Here is an 18,919-nt window from a genome sequence, read left to right on the forward strand (position 1 = left end):
CTGTGGCACATATACACAATGAAGTACTATGCAGCTGTTAGAAAGAAAGATCTCTTATCCTTTGTGACGACATGGAGGGACCTGGAAAGTATTATCCTAAGTGAAACAAGCCAAGCAGAGAAAGAGAAGTATCATATGATCTCATTTATTTGTGGAATATAATGAACATAACAGTTGGAGGAATGGGGTAGTGCCATAGACGTGGAAGTGGGGTACAGACGGACAATCCCCAGAAGAGAGGGTGGGGGGGAGAGATAAACCACAGAATTTATATGCATGTATGCATGAACAATGGACATGGACAACAAAACTGGGGACAGGACAGGGAGGGGAAGGGGGGAATCAGTGGGGGGGGGGGAGAGAAACAGCTGTAACAAAAATAAACTAATTAATTAAAAAAATAAAATAAATAAAATGCGAAAAATAGATCAAAGAGGAAATAAATGACATAAAAACAAATAAATAAATTAATTAAAATACAAAAGTCAATGTAACTAAGAGCTACTTCTTTGAAAAGATAAATAAGATTGATGAACTTCTAGCTATACTCATCAATAACAAAGAGAGAAGACCCAACTAAATAAAATAAAAATCAAACAGACACAGTAACAAGTGTTACCACTGAAACACAAAGGTTTGTAAGAAAAAATTACAACTATATGCCAACAAATTGAAAACCTTGGACTAAATAGACAAAATCCTAAAAACATGAAGTCTTCCATGCCACATCCTCTTCTAACCATGTTGTCTGACAAGGTTCAGACATGGAGAGGAAAGCTTCAAGGAATGCATCTTCTAGGGAGAGGATGTGGCATGGGAGTGGGACTAATTGGCACTACAGGAATTATACTAAGAATTGTTATTCTGATTTACCTGATGACTAACCTGGGAATAACAAACAAAATGTTTGAAATCTTGCTGTTTCAATTAAATTCTGAAGAAACGCCAGCTTCCCCTGAAACAATCACCACTGCATGATCAGAATGTCTTAACAATTTACTAATTCAATTAGGTAAAATATTTCCCCCGAAAGTCTCTAATAAACAAGTTATAGATGAATTGCAACAGGTAGAACTAATGGAGGCACCCTATTCTCCCGTGCCTCCTTCCCGATAGAAGGAGTATTGCACAAAGGATTCCTGATCCTCCCTTGTCCTTTACAGGAGTATACAATGAACATAGATTAAGAATAGTTAACAAAAATGGACTACTTGTTCCTTACACTAGCTTGCCTTTCATGAAACAGTTAGCATGCCAAGGTCCTCCCTGGTGCCTATGGTCCAAAAAAACAAGAATGTTCTATCTATTTCAATTGAATAGATGTTATAAGAAATGTTGCCCTTATCTCCTTGGAGATCTTAAACAAAACATAGCTGATCTAAAGAAAGAGAAAAGAAATAGGGGTTAGAATATAGTTAATCAATAACCTTAGACAAATAATCAAAAAATCATATCTGGGTGCCAATATTTTGCTGTTACAAAAATAAGTCTATCTATCCTTCTGTTCCTTTCCTTTGTCTAATTGAAACTAACCCCCTGGAACTATGATACTTAACTTTCTGCTGTTTCTGTAATTGCAAATGCTTAACCTATGCCAAAAAGGAAAATATATAATCATAAAGAAATTTACAATAAATCGGAACAGTGTCACTCTGCCTCTGAGTCGTGTAGTCATCTGTCTCCTGGTGCCGACACCTCACCCACCTTTGGGACCTCCTGGATCCTGCTGCAGTGTGGACTGCAGCACTTCCACACTAAGTCAGTAAGAATCAGAAAACCCGAATAGACCAATAACAACTAATGAAATGGAAACAATAATAAGAAAAAAACTTCCAGCAAACAAAATTCCTGGACTGGATGGCTTCACAGGGGAATTTTACCAAACACTTAATGAAGAATTAACACCTGTACTTTTCAAACTATTACAAAGAATTCAAGAGGAGGGAAGACTTCCAAACTCTTTTAGCAAGGCCATCATTATCTGAGTTTCAAAACCTGAAAAAAAATAGTACAAAAATGAAAATTACAGGCGAATATATCTGATGAACACGGATGTCAAAAATTCTTAACAAAATATTAGCAAATCGAATCATGCAATATCACTTTATTTTTTATAAATTAATTAATTTTTGTTACAGATGTTTCTCCTCACCCCACTTCAGACGCCCTCCTCCCCATCACACCCCCTGACCCCCTAGAATAGTTGTCTATGTCCATTGGTTAGGAATACATGCATATAAGTTCTTTGGTTCATCACATTTACCCTCCCCCCTTCTCTGAGGTTTGTCAGTCTGAATCATACTCCTTCTATGTCTCTGGGTATATTTTGTTCATCAGCCCACCTTGTTCATTATATTTCACAAATAAGGGAGATCATGTGGTATTTCTCTTGCTCTGATTGGCTTATTTTGCTTAGCATAATACTCTCGAGGTCCCTCCATATTGTCTCAAAGAATAAGAGATCTTTTTTTTTCTATAACTGCATAGTATTCCATTGTATATATGTACCACAGCTTTTTTATTTACTCATCTATTGAGGGACAATTGGGTTGTTTCCAGATCTTAGCAATTGTAAATAGTGCTGCTATGAACATAGGGGTACATATGTTCTTTCAGACTGGTGTTTCAGGCTTCTTAGGATATATTCCTAGAAGTGGGATGACTGGGTCAAATGGAAGTTCAATTTTTAATTTTTTGAGGTAACACCATATTGTTTTCCAAAGTGGCTGCACCTGTCTGCATTCCCACCAGCAGTGTACTAGAGTCCCCTTTAACCCACACCTGGCCATCACTTTTTGTTTGATGATTTGTTGATGGCAGCTATACTGGTAGTTGTGAAGTGATACCTAATTGTTGTTTCAATTTGCATTTCTCTGATGATTAGTGACATTGAGCATTTCTTTATATGCCTCTTGGCCATGTGTATGTCCTTTTTGGAGAGGTGTCTATTTAGGTCTTCTGCACATTTTTTAATTGGGTTCTTTGTCTTCCTTTTGTTAGGTTTTATGAGAACTCTCTATATATTGTAAATTAGCCCTTTATCTGATGTATCATTGCCATCATACAGTGGGTCCCCTCTCCCATACAGTGGGTTCTCTTTCCATTTTGAGGATTGTTTCTTTTGCTGTGCAGAAGATTTTTAGTTTGATGTAGTCTCATGTGTTCTTTTTTTCTTTGTTTCTGTAGCCTTCAGTAATGTATCAGTGAAAATTCTGCTGGGTATGACGTCTATCATTTTGTTGCCTCCATTTTCTTCTAGGATTTTTATGGATTCATAAGATACATTTAAGTCTTTTAACCATTTTGAGTTTATTTTTGTGTATTGTGTAAGTTGATGGTTTAGTTTCTTTTTTTTTTTTTTTTTTTTTTTGCATGTAGCTCTCCAATTTTCCTAACAACATTTATTAAATAGGCTATCTTTACTCCATTGTATGCTTTTGTCACATTTGTCAAATATTAATTGAGCATAATGTCTTGGGTCAATTTCTGGGTTCTCAGTTCCATTCCATTCATCTATATGCCTGTTCTTGGGCCAGTATCAGGCTATTTTGATTACAGTAGCTTTGTAGTATAAAATAACACTTGGTATTGTGATTCCCACCTACTTTGTTTTTATTTTTAAAAATTATTGTGGTAAGATAAACAAGATTGATGGATGCTTCATTAGACTCATCAAAAACAAAGATTGAGAACCCAAATACACAAAATCAGATGTGAAAGAGGAGAAATAATAACTGACACCACAGAAATACAAATGATTGTTAACAGATTTATGAATAATTATACGGCAACAAATTCAGCAATCTAAGTGAAAAGGACCAATTTCTCGAAACACCTAGTCTCCAAAACTGAACCAGGAAGAGATAGAAAACTTGAACAAATCAATAACAAAAAAAGAAATTAAAAATGTAATCAAGACTCTCCCAGCAAACAAAGCCCAGGCTCGGATGGCTTCACAGGGGAATTTTACCAAACATTCAAAGAAAACCTAATACCCATTCTCCTCAATCTATTTCAAAAAATTCAAGAAGGAAGGCTTGCAAACTTGTTTTATGAAGCCAGTATAATTCTAATTCCAAAACCAGAAAAAGACACTACAAAGAAAGAAAACTACAGACCAATTTCCCTGATGAACATAGATGCCAAAATTCTGAACAAAATACTAGCAAATCAAATCGAGCAACACATAAAAAAAATTAGTTACTGTAACCAAGTGAGATTCATCCCAGAGATGCAAGGCTGGTACAATATTTGCAAATCAATAAATGTGATAGACCACTTAAACAAAATGAAAGATAAAATTCATATGATCATATAAATAAATGCTGAAAAGAATTCAACAGAATCCAGCACTCATTTCATTTTTTTTTTTTTTTTTTTATCCTCACCCGAGGATATTTTTCCATTTTTTGTACAGATAGAGTGAGAGGGAGAGAGAGTGAGAAACATCGATGTGAAGGGACACATCGAGTGGCCGCCACCCGCACGACCAACCAGGGCCGGGGACAAACTGCAACCGAAGTATGTGCCCTTAGTGGGAACCGAACCCGGGTCTCTCCGGACCTCAGGCCGACACTCTAACCGCTGAGCCAAACTGGCCAGGGCCAGCACTCATTTCTAATAAAAACATTCAGCAATCTGGGAATAGAGGGATCATATCTCAACAAAATAAAGGCCATATATGAAAGACCTACAGCCTACATCATACTCAATGGGAAAAAAATTAAAAGCATTTCCCTTAAGAACAGAAACAAGGCAAGGATGCCCACTTTCACCACTGTTATTTAACCTAGTATTGTTAGACTTCACCACAGCAATCAGACAGGAGAAAAAAATAAAATGGATTCAAATGGGAAAGGAGGAAGTGAAACAGTCATTATTCACAGATGACATGATACTATACGTAGAAAACCCCCAACACTTCATCAGAAATTTACTAGACTTAATAAATGAATTTGGCACACTAGCAGGATACAAAATTAATGTCAAGAAATCGATGGCATTCTTATACAACAATGATGAACTAACAGAAAAAGAAATTAAAATAACAATTGCATTTACCATCACAGCAAAATAATTAAGAAACCTAGGAATAAAGTTAAACAAAGAAATAAAGAACCTATTCATAGAAAACTACAGGTCATTGAAAAAAGAAATAAAGGAAGATATAAAAAAGTGGAAGCACATGGATTGGAAGAATCAACATCATTAAAATGTCCAAATGTCCATAATATCCAAAGAAATCTATAGATTCAATGCAATCCCCATCAAAATACCAAAGACATACTTCACAGAACTAGAACAAATACTTCAAAAGTTCATATGGAACCAAAAAAAAAAAACATCGGATAGCCACAGCAATCTTGAAGGAGAAGAACAAAGTTGGAGAGATCACATTACCAGATGTCAGGTTATACTACAAAGCCACTGTAATCAAAACAGCCTGGTACTTGCACAAGAACAGGCAGATAGACCAGTGGAACAGAACAGAGAACCCAGAAATGGACCCAAGGCAATATGCTCCATTAAAATTTGACAAAGGTTGCAAGGGCATACAGTGGAGTAAAGACAGCTTCTTTAATAAATAGTGTTGGGAAAGTTGGACAACTACATGCAAAAACAATGAAACTAGACCATCAACTTACACCGTACACAAGAATAAACTCAAAATGGATAAAAGACTTAAATTTGACTCATAAATCCATAAAAATCCTAGAAGAAAATGTAGGCAACAAAATTTCAGACATCATTCAGAGAGGAATTTTCACTAAAGGCAACAGAAATAAAGGAAAAAATGAACACATGGGACTACATCAAACTAAATAGCTTCTGCACAGCAAAAGATACAATTATCAAAATGGAAATGCGACCCACTGTATGGGAGAGCATAATTGCCAATGATATATCAGATAAAGGGTTAATATCCAATATATAGAGAGTGCTCATACAACGCAACAAAAGGAAGACAAAGAACCCAATTAAAAAATGGGCAGAGGAACTCAATAGACACCTCTCCAAACAGGACATACAAATGTCTAAGAGACATATGAAGAAATGCTCAATATCACCAATCATCATAGAGATGCTAACTAAAACAACAATGAGATATCACCTCACACCTGTCAGAATGGCCACCATCAACAAATCATCAAACAAGTGTTGGCGAGGGTGTGGAGAACAGGGGACTCTAGTACACTGCTAGTGGGAATGCAGACTGGTGCAGCCACTATGGAAAACAATATGGTGTTACCTCAAATAATTAAAAATTGAACTTCCATTTGACCCAGTGATCCCACTCCTAGGAATATATCCTAAGAAGACTGAAACACCAATCAAAAAGAATATATGTACCCCCATGTTTGTGGCAGCACTATTTACAATAGCTAAGATCTGGAAATAGATAGCCCAAATGTCTATCAGTAGACAAATGGATAAAAAGCGATGGTACATATACACAATGGAGTACTATGCAGCTGTTAGAAAGAAAGATCTCTTATCCTTTGTGACGACATGGAGGGACCTGGAAAGTATTATCCTAAGTGAAATAAGCCAAACAGAGAAAGACAAGTATCATATGATTTCACTTATTTTTGGAATATAATGAACATAACAGTCTGAAGAACAGGGTAGTCCCAGAGACGTGGAAGTGGGGTGCAGACTAACAATCCCCAGAACAGGGGGTGGTGAAGGAGAGAGAAGCCACAGAACTTATATCATGTATGCATGAACAAAGGTCATGGACAACAAAGCTGGGGACAAGGTAGGAAGCAGGGGAGGGGATATCAGTGGATGATAAAAGAGAAACATCTGTAACACAAATAAATTATTACGTAAAAAAATAAAAAATAAACAAAGAAATATTACTGTGCTATTTGGGGTCTTTTGTGTTTTATATGAACTTTTGAGGTATTTGCTCTAGTTCTGTGAAATATGTCGTTGGTATTGTGATTGGGATTGCATTGAATCTATAGATTGCTGTGATAATATGGACATTTTAATGATTTTAATTTTTGTAATTCATGAACGAGGTATGTGCTTTCTTGTTTTTAATGTCTTTTTCTTATTTCGTTGTTCAATGACATGTAATTTTCTGCAAAGGGGTTCTTTACTTCTTTGGTTAATTTTATTCCTAGGTATCTTAATATTTTTGCCATGATGGTAAATAGGATTTTATTTTATTTTTTGTTTTTTCCCTTCTGAGTGTTCATTATTGGTGTATAAGAATGCCATTGATTGCTTGATGTTAATTTTGTATCCAGCTACCTTGCTGAATTTGTTTATTAAATTTAGCAAATTTTTTTATGGAGTCTTTAGAGTTTTCTATGTATAATATCATGTCATCTGCAAATAATGACAGTTTCACTTCCTTCTTTCCAATTTGGATTTTTTAATTTTTTCTTCATATTTGATTTCTGTTGCTAAGACTTCTAGTATTTTGCTTTTAGTTTTTTCCCATTGAGTATGATGTTGGCTGTAGGTTTTTCATATATGGCCTATATTACGTTGAGATATGATCCCTCTATTCCCAGATTGCTGAGTATTTTTATCAGAAATGGATGGTAGATTTTGTCAAATGATTTTTTACCATCTATTTATATGAACATATAATTTTTATTTTTCATTTTGTTTATGTTGTGTATCGCATTTATTGATCTGAGAATATTTTACCAGCCTTGCATCCCTGGAATGAATCCCACTTGGTAATGGTGAATAATTTTTTTAATGTATTGCTGGATCTGATTTGCTAGTATTTTGTTTTGAATTTTGGCATCTATGTTCATTAGATATATATATGCCTGTAGTTTTTTTTTTCTTTGTAGTATCTCTTTCTGGTTTTAAAATTTGAACTATGCTGGCCTCATAAAACAAGTGTGGAAATCTTCCTTTTTTTAAATTTTAAATTTTTTGGCATAGTTGGAGGAGAATGAGTGTTAGTTCTTCTTTGAATGTTTGGTAAAAATCTCTAGTGAAGCCGTTCGGGCCTGGGCTTTTGTTTGCTGGGAGAGTCTCGATTATATTCTCAATTTTCTTAGTTGTTTTTGATCTATTCAAGTTTTCTGTCTCTTCTCAGTTCAGTTTGGGAGACTATGTGTTTTTAGAAATTTGTCCATTTTGCTTAGATAATCCAATTTGTTGCTGTATAATTGTTCATAGTGTTTGTTAATAATTCTTTGTATTTCTTTGGTGTCAGTTGTTACTTTTCCTCTTTAATTTCTGTTTTGTGTACTTGGGTTCCCTCTCTTTGTTTCTTGGTGAGGGTAGCTAAGGGCCCATCAATCTTATTTATCTTTTCGAAAAACCAGCTCTTTGTTTCATTGATTTTTTGAATTGTTTTTATTTTTATTTTTTGTCTCTATGGTGTTTACTTCTTTTCTGATCTTTACTATTTTCTGTCTTCTACTTGCTCTGGTTTTTTATTTTTGTGTGTGAGTGCGCTTTTTGTTCTTAAAGTTGTGAAGTTGATAGTCAATTAGAAATTTTTCTTATTTCTTGATCTAGGCCTGTACTGCTATAAACTATCTCTCAGGACTGCTTTCACTGCATCCCATTAATTTTGTATTGTTGTGTGTTCATTGTAATTAGTTTCCAGGAAGGTTTTAATTTTTTTCTTGATCTTCTTGGTAACCCATTCATTGTTTAATAACATGCTATTTAGCTTCCATGTATTAAAATGTCTTTGCATGTTCTTGTTGTAATTGATTTCTAGTTTCATGCCATTGTGATCTGAGAAGATACTTGATATGACTTCAGTCTTCTTGAACTTGTAGAGATTTAGTTTGTGTCCTATCATGTGTTCTATCTTTGAGAGTGACCCATATGCACTTGAGAAGAATGTGAATTCTGTAGTTTTAGGCTGTACTTGTCTGTAGGTATCTATTAAATCTATTTGATTTAGTGCTTCATTTAGAGTCTCTGTTTCCTTGTTAATTTTTTTTCTAGAGGATCAATCCAGTGTTTATCAAATATGAGTATGGCTACCCCACCTTTTATTTTATATTTTTCTTTTTATCTGTTTGAAAATTTTTTTTTCCATCCCTTCAGTTTCAACCTATGTGAGTCTTTTGTTGTGAGGTGGGTCTCTTGTAAACAACATATATATGAGTCATGTTTTCTTATTTGATCAGCTACTCTGTGTCTTTTGTCAGAGCCTTCAATCCATTTACATTTAAGGTGATTATTGATATGTACTTATTTATTGCCACTTTTGTTTATTGTGTTTGTATTTTTCTTTCTATTTCTTCTACTAATTATTATTAGTAGACAGCTTCTACTAAATATTAAAGGCAGTCCTTTTAATATTTTTTGTAGTGCTGCTTTGGTGATCATATATTTCCTTAGCTTTTTTTTTTTTCCTTTTGGGTTTGGAAAGCACTTTATTTGACTTTCTATTTTGAATGATAGCCTTGTTAGATAGAGTTCTTGGATTCAGCTCCTTGTTTTTCATTTCCCTCATCATTTTATGTCATTCCCTCGGGCCTGTAGTGTTACTGTTGAGAAGTTAGCCTTATGGAGGTTCTTTTGCAGGTAACCTGTTGCTTATCTCTTGTTGCCTTTAGGATTGTCTCTTTGTCTTTAATATTTGGCATTTTAATTACTAAATGTTTTGGTGTGGCCTGTTTGGGTTCCTCTTACCTGGGGTTCTCTGTGCTTCTTAAACCTGAATGCCTTCTTCCTTCACCAAGTTAGAGAAGTTTTCTGTCACTATTTCTTCAAATATATTCTCTAACCATAGCTCATTTTCTTCCTCTTCTGGATTTCCTATGATGCAAATGTTGCTATGTTTCTGGTTGTCCCACTGTTCTCTTAAACTGTCTTCTTGTTTTAATTTTTTTTTTTTTTTTTTGGTTTTATAATTGATTTATTTTTTTTAAATCAGAATGTGAGTTTATAAATTAATTTTTTTACAGATGTTTCTCCTTTTACCCCCACTGATTCCCCCTCCCTCTCCCTCCCTGCCCTGTCCCCAGTGTGTTGTCCATGTCCACTGTTCATGCATACATGCATATAAGTTCTGTGTTGTATCTCTCCCCCACGATACCCTCTTCTGGGGATGGTCAGTCTGTACCCACTTCCACATCTCTGCAACTACCCCATTCCTCAGACTGTTATGTTCATTATATTCCACAAATAAGTTTGATCATGTGATACTTGTTTTTCTCTATTTGGCTTGTTTCACTCAGGATGATACTTTCCAGGTCCCTCCACGTAGTCTCAAAGGATAAGAGATCTTTCTTTCTTACAGCTGCGTAGTACTCCATTGTGTATATATACCACAGCTTTTTGATCCATTCGTCTACTGATGGACACTTGGGCTGTTTCCAGGTCTTAGCTATTGTAAACAGTGCTGCTACAAACATGGGGTTCCATATATTCTTTCTGATTGGTGTTTCAGGCTTCCTAGGGTATATTCCTAGAAGTGGGATCACTGGGTCAAATGGAAGTTCAATTTTTAATTTTTTGAGGTAACACCATATTGTTTTCCATAGTGACTGCACCAGTCTGGATTCTCACCAGCAGTGTACTAGAGTCCCCTTTTATTCACTCCCTCGTCAACACTTGTTGTTTGATGATTTGTTGATAGTGGCCATTCTGACAGGTATGAGGTGATACCTCTTTGTTGTTTTAATTTGCTTCTCTCTGATGATTAGTGATGATGAGCATTTCTTCATATGTTTCCTAGCCATTTGTATGTCCTGTTTGGAGAGGTGTCTATTTAGTTCCTGTGCCCATTTTTTAATTGGGTTCTTTGTCTTCCTTTTGTTGCGTTGTATGAGCACTCTCTATATATTGGATATTAACTCCTTATCTGATATATCATTGGCAATTACGCTCTCCCATACAGTGGGTAGCCTTTCCGTTTTGATGATTGTATTTTTCGCTGTGCAGAAGATTCAGAGTTTGATGTAGTCCTATGTGTTCATTTTCTCCTCTGTTTCTATTGCTTTAGCGATGTATCAGTGAAAATTCTGCTGCATATAATGTCTAAAATTTTGTTGCCTACAGTTTGTTCTATGATTTTTATAGATCCATGAGTCACATTTAAGTGTTTTATCCATTTTGAGTTTATTCTTGTGTAGGGTGTAAGTTGATGGTGTAGTTTCATTTTTCTGCATGTAGATGTCCAATTTTCCCAGCACCATTTATTAAAGAGGCTGTCCTTACTACAATGTATGCTCTTGCCACCTTTGTCAAATATTAATTGAGCATGTTGCCTTGGGTCCATATCTGGGTTCTCTGTTCTGTTTCACTGGTCTATATGCCTGTTCTTGTGCCAGTACCAGGCTGTTTTGATTACAATGGCTTTGTAGTATAACCCAAAATCTGGTAATGTGATTCCTCCATTTTTGTTCTTCTTTTTCAAGATTGCTGTGGCTATCCGATGTCTTTTTTTGTTCCATATGAACTTTTGAAGTATTTGTTCTAGTTCTGTGAAGTATGCCGTTGGTATTTTGATGGGCATTGTATTGAATCTATAGATTGCCTAGGTAATATGGACAATTTAATGATGTTCACTCTCCCAATCCATGAACAGCGTATGTGCCTCCACTTTTTTATATCTTCCTCTATTTTTTTTTTTTTTCAATGACCTGTAGTTGTCTGCGAATACGTCCTTTATTTCTTTGGTTAAGTTACTCCTAGGTATTGTAATTTTTTTGATATGATGGTAAATGGGATTGTTTTCTTAGTTTCTCTTTCTGTGAGTTCATCATTGGTGTATAGTAATGCCATCGATTTTTTGACGTAAATTTTGTATCCTACTATTTTGCCAAATTCATTTATTAAGTCTAGTAAATTTTTGATGGAGTGTTTAGAGTTTTCTGTGTATAGTATCATGTCATCTACAAATAATGACAATTCCATTTCCTCCTTTCCAATTTGGATCCCTTTTATTTTTTCTTCCTGTCTGATTGCTGTGGCTAATACTTCCAGTACCATGTTAAATAAGAGTGGCGAAGGTGGGCATCCTTGCCTTGTTCCTGTTCTTAAGGGAAATGCTTTTAGTTTTTGCCCATTGAGTATGTTGTTGACTGTAAGTCTTTCATATATGGCCTTTATTATGTCTGTATATGATTGCTCTATTCCCACATGGCTGAGAGTTTTTATCAGAAATGGATGCTGAATTTTCTTGAAGGCTTTTTCAGCATCTATTGATATGATCATGTGTTTTCTCTTCTTCATTTTATTTATGTGGTGTATCACGTTTATTGATTTGTGAATATTGTACCAGCCTTGCATCCCTGAGATGAATCCCACTTGGTCATGGTGGATAATATTATTGGTGTATTGCTGGAGCCAATTTGCTAGTATTTGTTCAGGATTTTGGCGTCTATATTCATTAGGGATATTGGCCTGTAGTTTTCTTTCTTTGTAGTGTCTTTTTATTGTTTTGGAATTAGAATTGAAATGGCTTCATAAAACGAGTTTGGAAGTCTTCCTTCCTCTAGAATTTCTTGAAATAGTTTGAGGAGAATGGGTATTCGTTCTTCTTTGAATGTTCGGTAAAACTACCCTATGAAGCCATCAGGGTCTGGGCTTTTGTTTGCTGGGAGAGTCTTGATTACAACTTCAATTTCTTCTGTTGATATTCTTCTATTCAAGTTTTCTGTTTTTTCCTCGTCCAATTTTTGGAGACTATGTGTTTCTAGAAATTTTTCCATTTTGCTTAGATTGTCGAATTTGTTGCCATATAATTGTTCACAGTAGTTGTTAACGATGTTTTGTTTTTCTATGGTGTAAGTTGTTACTTATCCTCTTTCATTTCTGATTTTGTGTATTCGGGTTCTCTCTCTTTATTTCTTGGTGAGTCTAGATAAGGGTCCATCAATCTTGTTTATCATTTTGAAAAACAAGATGTTTGTTCCATTGATCCTTTCGATTCTTTTTTTTCTCTCTATGTCATTTATTTCTGCTCTGATCTTTACTATTTCCTTCCTTCTACTTGCTCTGGGGTTTTCTTTTTGTTTTCTCTCTTGTTCTTTAAGTTGTGAGGTTAGATAGTCTATTAGAGATTTTTCTTCTTTTTTTGAAGTAGGTCTGTAGTGCTATGAACTTCCCTCTCAGAACTGCTTTCGCTGCATCCCATAGATTTTGTGTTGTCGTGTCTTCATTTTCATTGGTTTTCAGGAAGTTTTTGATTTCTTTCTTGATCTCCCTGGTGACCCATTCATTGTTTAATAACATGCTCTTTAGATTCCATGTGTTCAAATGTCTTTGTAAGTTGTTCTTGCAATTGATTTCTAGTTCATGCCATTGTGATTTGAGAAGTGCTTGATATGATTTCAATCTTCTTGAACTTGTAGAGACTTAATTTGTGCCCTAACTTGTGGTCTATCTTTGAGAATGTCCCATGTGCACTTGAGAAGAATGTGAGTTCTGTGGTTTTGGGATATAGTTCTCTGTAGATATCTATTAAATCCATTTGGTCTAGGGCTTCATTTAGAGTCTCTGTTTCCTTGCAAATTTTTGGTCTCGAGGATCTATCCAGTGATGTCAATGGAGTGTTGAAGTCCCCTGCTATGATTGTATTGCTATCGATTTCTCCTTTGAAGTCCTCCAGAAGTTTTTAAATTATTTTGGTGCTCCTATATTGGGTCCATATATATTTATCAAGGTTATATCTTCCTGTTGGATACATCCTTTCAATATTATGTAGTGGTATTCTTTGTTTCTAATTATGGCCTTCATTCTGAAATCTATTTTATCAGATATGAGTATTGCTACCCCAGCTTTTTTTTTCTTTTTGTTTCCTTGGAAGATATTTTTCCCATCCCTTCACTTTCAATCTATGTGAGTCTTTTGTTGTGAGGTGGGTCTCTTGTAAACAACATATAGATGAGTCATGCTTTCTTATCCAATCAGCTACTCTGTGTCTTTTTTTTTTTTTTTTTTTAATCCTCACGCGAGGACATTTTTCCATTTTTTGTTCTGGTAGAGTGGGGGGGGGGGAGAGGGGGAGAGAGGAACAGAGAGAGAGAAAGAAACATCGATGTGAAAAGGACACATCGAGTGGCTGCCACCCGCACAACTGACCAGGGCCGGGGACAAACTGCAACCGAGGTACGCGCCCTTAGCGGAAACCGAACCCGGGTCTCTCAGGACTGCAGGCCGAAGCTCTAACCGCTGAGCCAAACTGGCCAGGGCTACTCTGTGTCTTTTTATGGGCGCATTCAGTTCATTTACATTTAAGGTGATTATTGATATGTACTTATTTATTGCCATGTTTGTTTAGTGTGGTTCAATTTTTCTTCTCATTTCTCCTGGTAATTACAGCAGTCCTTTTAACATTTCTTGCAGTGCTGGTTTGGTGCTAATGTATTCCCTTAGCCTTTTATTGTCTTGGAAGCTCTTTATTTGACCTTCTATTTTGAATGATCGCCTTGCTGGGTAGAGTAGTCTTGGATTCAGATCCTTGATCCTTGTTTTTCATGACCTTGACTACTTCATGCCATTCCCTTCTGGCCTGTAGTGTTTCTTGTGAGAAGTCATCTGAGACCCTTGTGGGATTTCCTTTGTAGGTAATGTGTTGCTTATCTCTTGTTGCTTTTAGGATTCTCTCTTTGTGTTTAACTTTCGGCAGTTTGATTACTATGTGTCTTGGTGTGGGCCTGTTTGGGTTCTTCTTACTTGGGGCTCTCTGTGCTTCTTGAACTTGAATGCCTTCTTCCTTCACCAAATTAGGGAAGTTTTCTGTCACTATTTCTTTGAATATATTCCCTAACCCTTGCTTATTTTCTTCTTCTTCAGGGACTCCTATGATGAGAATATTATTACATTTCCAGTTGTTGCACAGTTCTCTGAAGCTGTGTTCCTGTTTTTTAATCGTTTTTTTCCATTTGTTTTTCTGATTGGTTGATTTTTTTCTACCCTGTGTTCTCATTCACTGATCCAGTCCTCAGCTTCCCCTACTCTGCTTTTTAGACCTTCTAATGTGTTTTTCATTTCTGATATGTCATCCTTCGTTTCTTCTTGTTGGTTTTTAATTTCCAACTGGTTGATTTTCAACATTTCTATGTCTTTACTCATGGTGCTCATATCTTTACACATCCTGTTGAGCTTCCTCAACATCGTGGCTGTAAATTCTAGTTTTCTTAACTTGCTTACCTGCACCTCATTTATCTCATCTTCAGTAGAGGTCCCTTGTTTTTTCATTTGGCTTTTGTTTCTGTTTCTCACCATTTTGGCTATCACAGTCGGCTTTGGAGTATGCCAGATTTTCCCTATGGTAGTTGGTGTTCTGCTCTTTGTGGCTCCCTCTCCTGGGTTTGGATGAACCAGGGAGGACCCACTTTAAACACCACCGTAAAGTCTTAGCTGTTCTGGTTAGTGTTGCTAATCCAGGAAATGATAGCTATCCTCTAGCTTTTTTTGCCTGTAGGCATTTAGTAGAGGTCCCCTGAGGACCCTTGGTTTCTGAGTTGCCTGAAAATTTCCTCAGGTACTCAGTATAAGAGGATTTCTTGAGGGTGGGGCAGCTGCTGGTTGTTACAGGGCCTCAATTAGCATTTCAATGGCCACCAGGTGGGATTGAATCTCTGAGGGAGGGGCCGCTGCCTCTCCCCAGGGCCCTGGGAAGGAGCAAAATGACTACAGACCTGTGTGGCTGCACTCAGCGAAAGCTCTTAGCACCGTCCAAAATACGAGTGTCCCCACACAATTCCAGTCCAGTCTGCCTTCCCTCTGCTGGAGCCCAAGTTGTTTGGCTGCTGCCATTTTAGCCTCTGTCTAGTCTCTGCATTGTGGAGCCTCCTGGGGCTTTTAACCTGAGGCCTCTGCTTCCAGCCAAGGGCGGCTGTGGCTGTGGGACCAGCCGAGGGCATTACACTCAGCAGAAACCCCAGGTCTTATCCGTGGTAGCTGGACACTGCTGAGGTGGCAGCAGCTTCCAGCAGAGTCCCTTGTTCCCTGCGAGTCCGTGCGCCAACAGCCGAGGGCTTAGCACTCAGATTTTGTGGGACTCAGCCTTGGTAGCAGCGTCCCGCTGAGTCCCCTGGTCCCAGCCAGTCCATGCCAGTCCGTGGGGTACCACCAAAGGGCTTAGCAGGCGGCATGGTTTGCAGGACTCAGGTGGGATTGCAGCCAAGGGGGCAGCAGCAACTTCCCACCTAACCCCTTGGTCCCCGCCCAGGCCCCTGCGGACAGTGGGCTACCGGCCCCCTCTTGCGTCCTCGCAAGCCCACAAGGATTGAGTCGGTGTCCCTGGTTATGTGGTCCTCCGAGGTGTCTTTCGGTTGCCCCTTCCTGAAGATTTTCCTTTATTTTCATTGTAAATCCAGTTTAGTCCTGTGAGATGGTCTGTGTAGCTCCATTCACTCCACCACCAATTCTCCGGTCTGGGTAGAGTAGTCTTTGATTCAGATCCTTGTTTTGCATGACATTAATTACTTCATGCCATTCCCTTCTGGCCTGTAGTGTTTCTTGTGAGAAGTCAGCTGAGCGCCTTATGGGGTTTCCTTTGTAGGTAACCTGTTGCTTATCTCTTGGTGCTTTTAGGATTCTGTGTTTGTCTTTAGTTTTTGGCAGTTTGATTACTTTGTGTCTTGGTGTGGGCCTGTTTGGGTTCTTATTACTTGGGGCTCTCTGTGCTTCTTGAACTTGAATGCCTTTTTCCTTCACCAAATTAGGAATGTTTTCTGTCACTATTTCTTTGAATATATTCTCTAACCCTTGCTCATTTTCTTCTTCTTCGGAGACTCCTATGATGCGAATATTATTCCGTTTCCAGTTGTCCCACAGTTCTCTTAAGCTGTCTTTCTGTTTTTTAATCATTTTTTCCTTTTGGTTTTCTGATTGGTTGATTTTTTCTAACCTGTCTTCTAATTCACTGATCAGGTTCTCAGCTTCCTGTCTTCTGCTTTTTAGACCTTCCAATGTGTTTTTTTTTATTTCCGATATGTCGTTTTTAATTTCCAACTGGTTGATTTTCAACCTTTCTATGTCTTTACTCATGGTGCTCATGTCCTTACACATGCTGTTGATCTTCCTCAAGATCATGGCTGTGAATTCTAGTTCTGTTAACTTGCTTAACTGAACCTCATTTATCTCATCTTCGGTAGAAGTCTCTTGTTCTTTCATTTGGCTTTTGTTTCTGTGTTTCACCATTTTGGCTATCACAGTGGCCTTTGAGTCTGCCAAATTTTTACTGTGATTGTTGGTGTTCTGCTCTTTGTGGCTTCCTCTCCTGGGTTTGGATGAGGCAAGGAGGACCCACTTTAACCACCACTGTCAAATCTTAACTTTCCTCTAGCTTTTTTTTTTTGCCTGGAGACTATTAGTAGAGGTCACCTGAAGAACCTTGGTTTCTGAGTTGCCTGAAAAACTTCCTCAGGTGCTCAGTGTAAGAGGATTTTCTGAGGGTGGGGCAGCTGCTGGTTGTTAATGGGCCTCAATTAACATTTCAATGGCCACCAGGTGGGGTTGAATCTCTGAGGGAGGGGCTGCCGCCTTTCCCCAGGGCCCTGGGATGGAGTAAGATGACTACAGTCCTGCGTGGCTGCACTCAGCAAAAGCTCTGAGCATCCTCCAAATCCAGAGTGTCCCTACATAGTTGCAATCCAGTCTGCCTTCCTTCTGTGGAGCCCAAGTTGTGTGGCTGCTGCCATTTTAGCCTCTGTCCAGACTCTGTGTCATGAAGCCCCCTGGGACTTTTAACCCGATGGTGCTACTCCCAGCTAAGGGTGGCTGAGTCTGCAGCACCAGCCGAGAGTGTAGTACTCAGCTGAGTTCGCTGGACTTAGGCATGGTCACAGCCGAGGCATCAGCAAGTTCCCGCTGAGCTCCTGGTCTCAGCCGAGTCTGTGCGGCACCAACTGAGGGCTTAGCATGCAGCCAAGGTGGCAGCAACTTCCTGCCTAGCCCTCTATTCTCAGCCAAATCTGTTTGGCACCAGCCAAGGTCTTAGCAAGCAGCCAAGACTGCAGCAGCTTCCCGCCGAGCCCCCTGGTCTCAGCCGAGTGTGTGTGGCACCAGCCGAGGGCTTAGCACACAGCTGAGGTGGCAGCAGCTTCCTGCTGAGCCCCTTTGTCCCAGCCGAGTTTGCTGGTCCCAGCCCAGGCTGCTGAGGGCCGTGAGCTCCTGGCCCCCTCTCGCGTCCTCGAAAGCCTACCAGGATTGAGTCAGTGTCCCTGGTTATGTGGTCCTCCAGGCTGCCTTTCGGTTGCTCCTTCCTGATGATTTGTCTTTATTTTCCTTGTAAATCCAGTTTGGTCCTGGGAGATGGTCTTTGTAGCTCCATTCACTCTGCCGCCATTTTTTTCCTGGTTTATTTTTTTTACCCTGTTTTCCAATTCACTGATTTTGTTCTCAGCTTCTTCTACTCTGCTGGCTTTTTTCCCAATGTGTTCTTTATTTCTGCTATGTAATTTTTCATTTCCACTTGGTTGGTTTTCAATGTTTCTATATCTTTACTCATGGAGTAAAGCTTTTTACTTATGGTGTTGAACTTCATCAACACCATGGCTCTTAACTCTACCTTTGATAACTTGTTTAACTGCATTTTATTTATCTCATCTTTAATAGATTTTTCCATTTGGAATTTATTACTTTGTTTCACCATTTTGGCTATTTCAGTGGGTTTTGGAGCTTGCCAAATTTTCCCTGTGGTGTTGGTGTTCTGCTGTTTGTGGCTCTCTCTCCTGGCTTTGGATGAGTGTGAGACGACCCATGTTACGCACTTCTGTCAAGACTTACTCTTCTGGGTAGATTTGCAAGCCCAGGAAAGGTTCAGTTATGTTCTAGTTTTTTGCCCAGATGCTATTAATCTCAGTTACTTAATGAGCCTTGGGTTGTAGTCCTCGGCTGAATAAAAAACTTCCTCAGGTGTTCAGCATACTAGGTTTTTTAGAGTGTGCTGCAGGTGCTCCTTGTTAATAAGCCTCTTTTGCATTTTTCTGACCCAGCTGGGTGGGGTTAAATCTCTGAG

This window comes from Molossus molossus, unplaced genomic scaffold (genome assembly GCF_014108415.1).
Source record: "Molossus molossus isolate mMolMol1 unplaced genomic scaffold, mMolMol1.p scaffold_m16_p_1, whole genome shotgun sequence".
Lineage (NCBI taxonomy): Eukaryota > Metazoa > Chordata > Mammalia > Chiroptera > Molossidae > Molossus > Molossus molossus.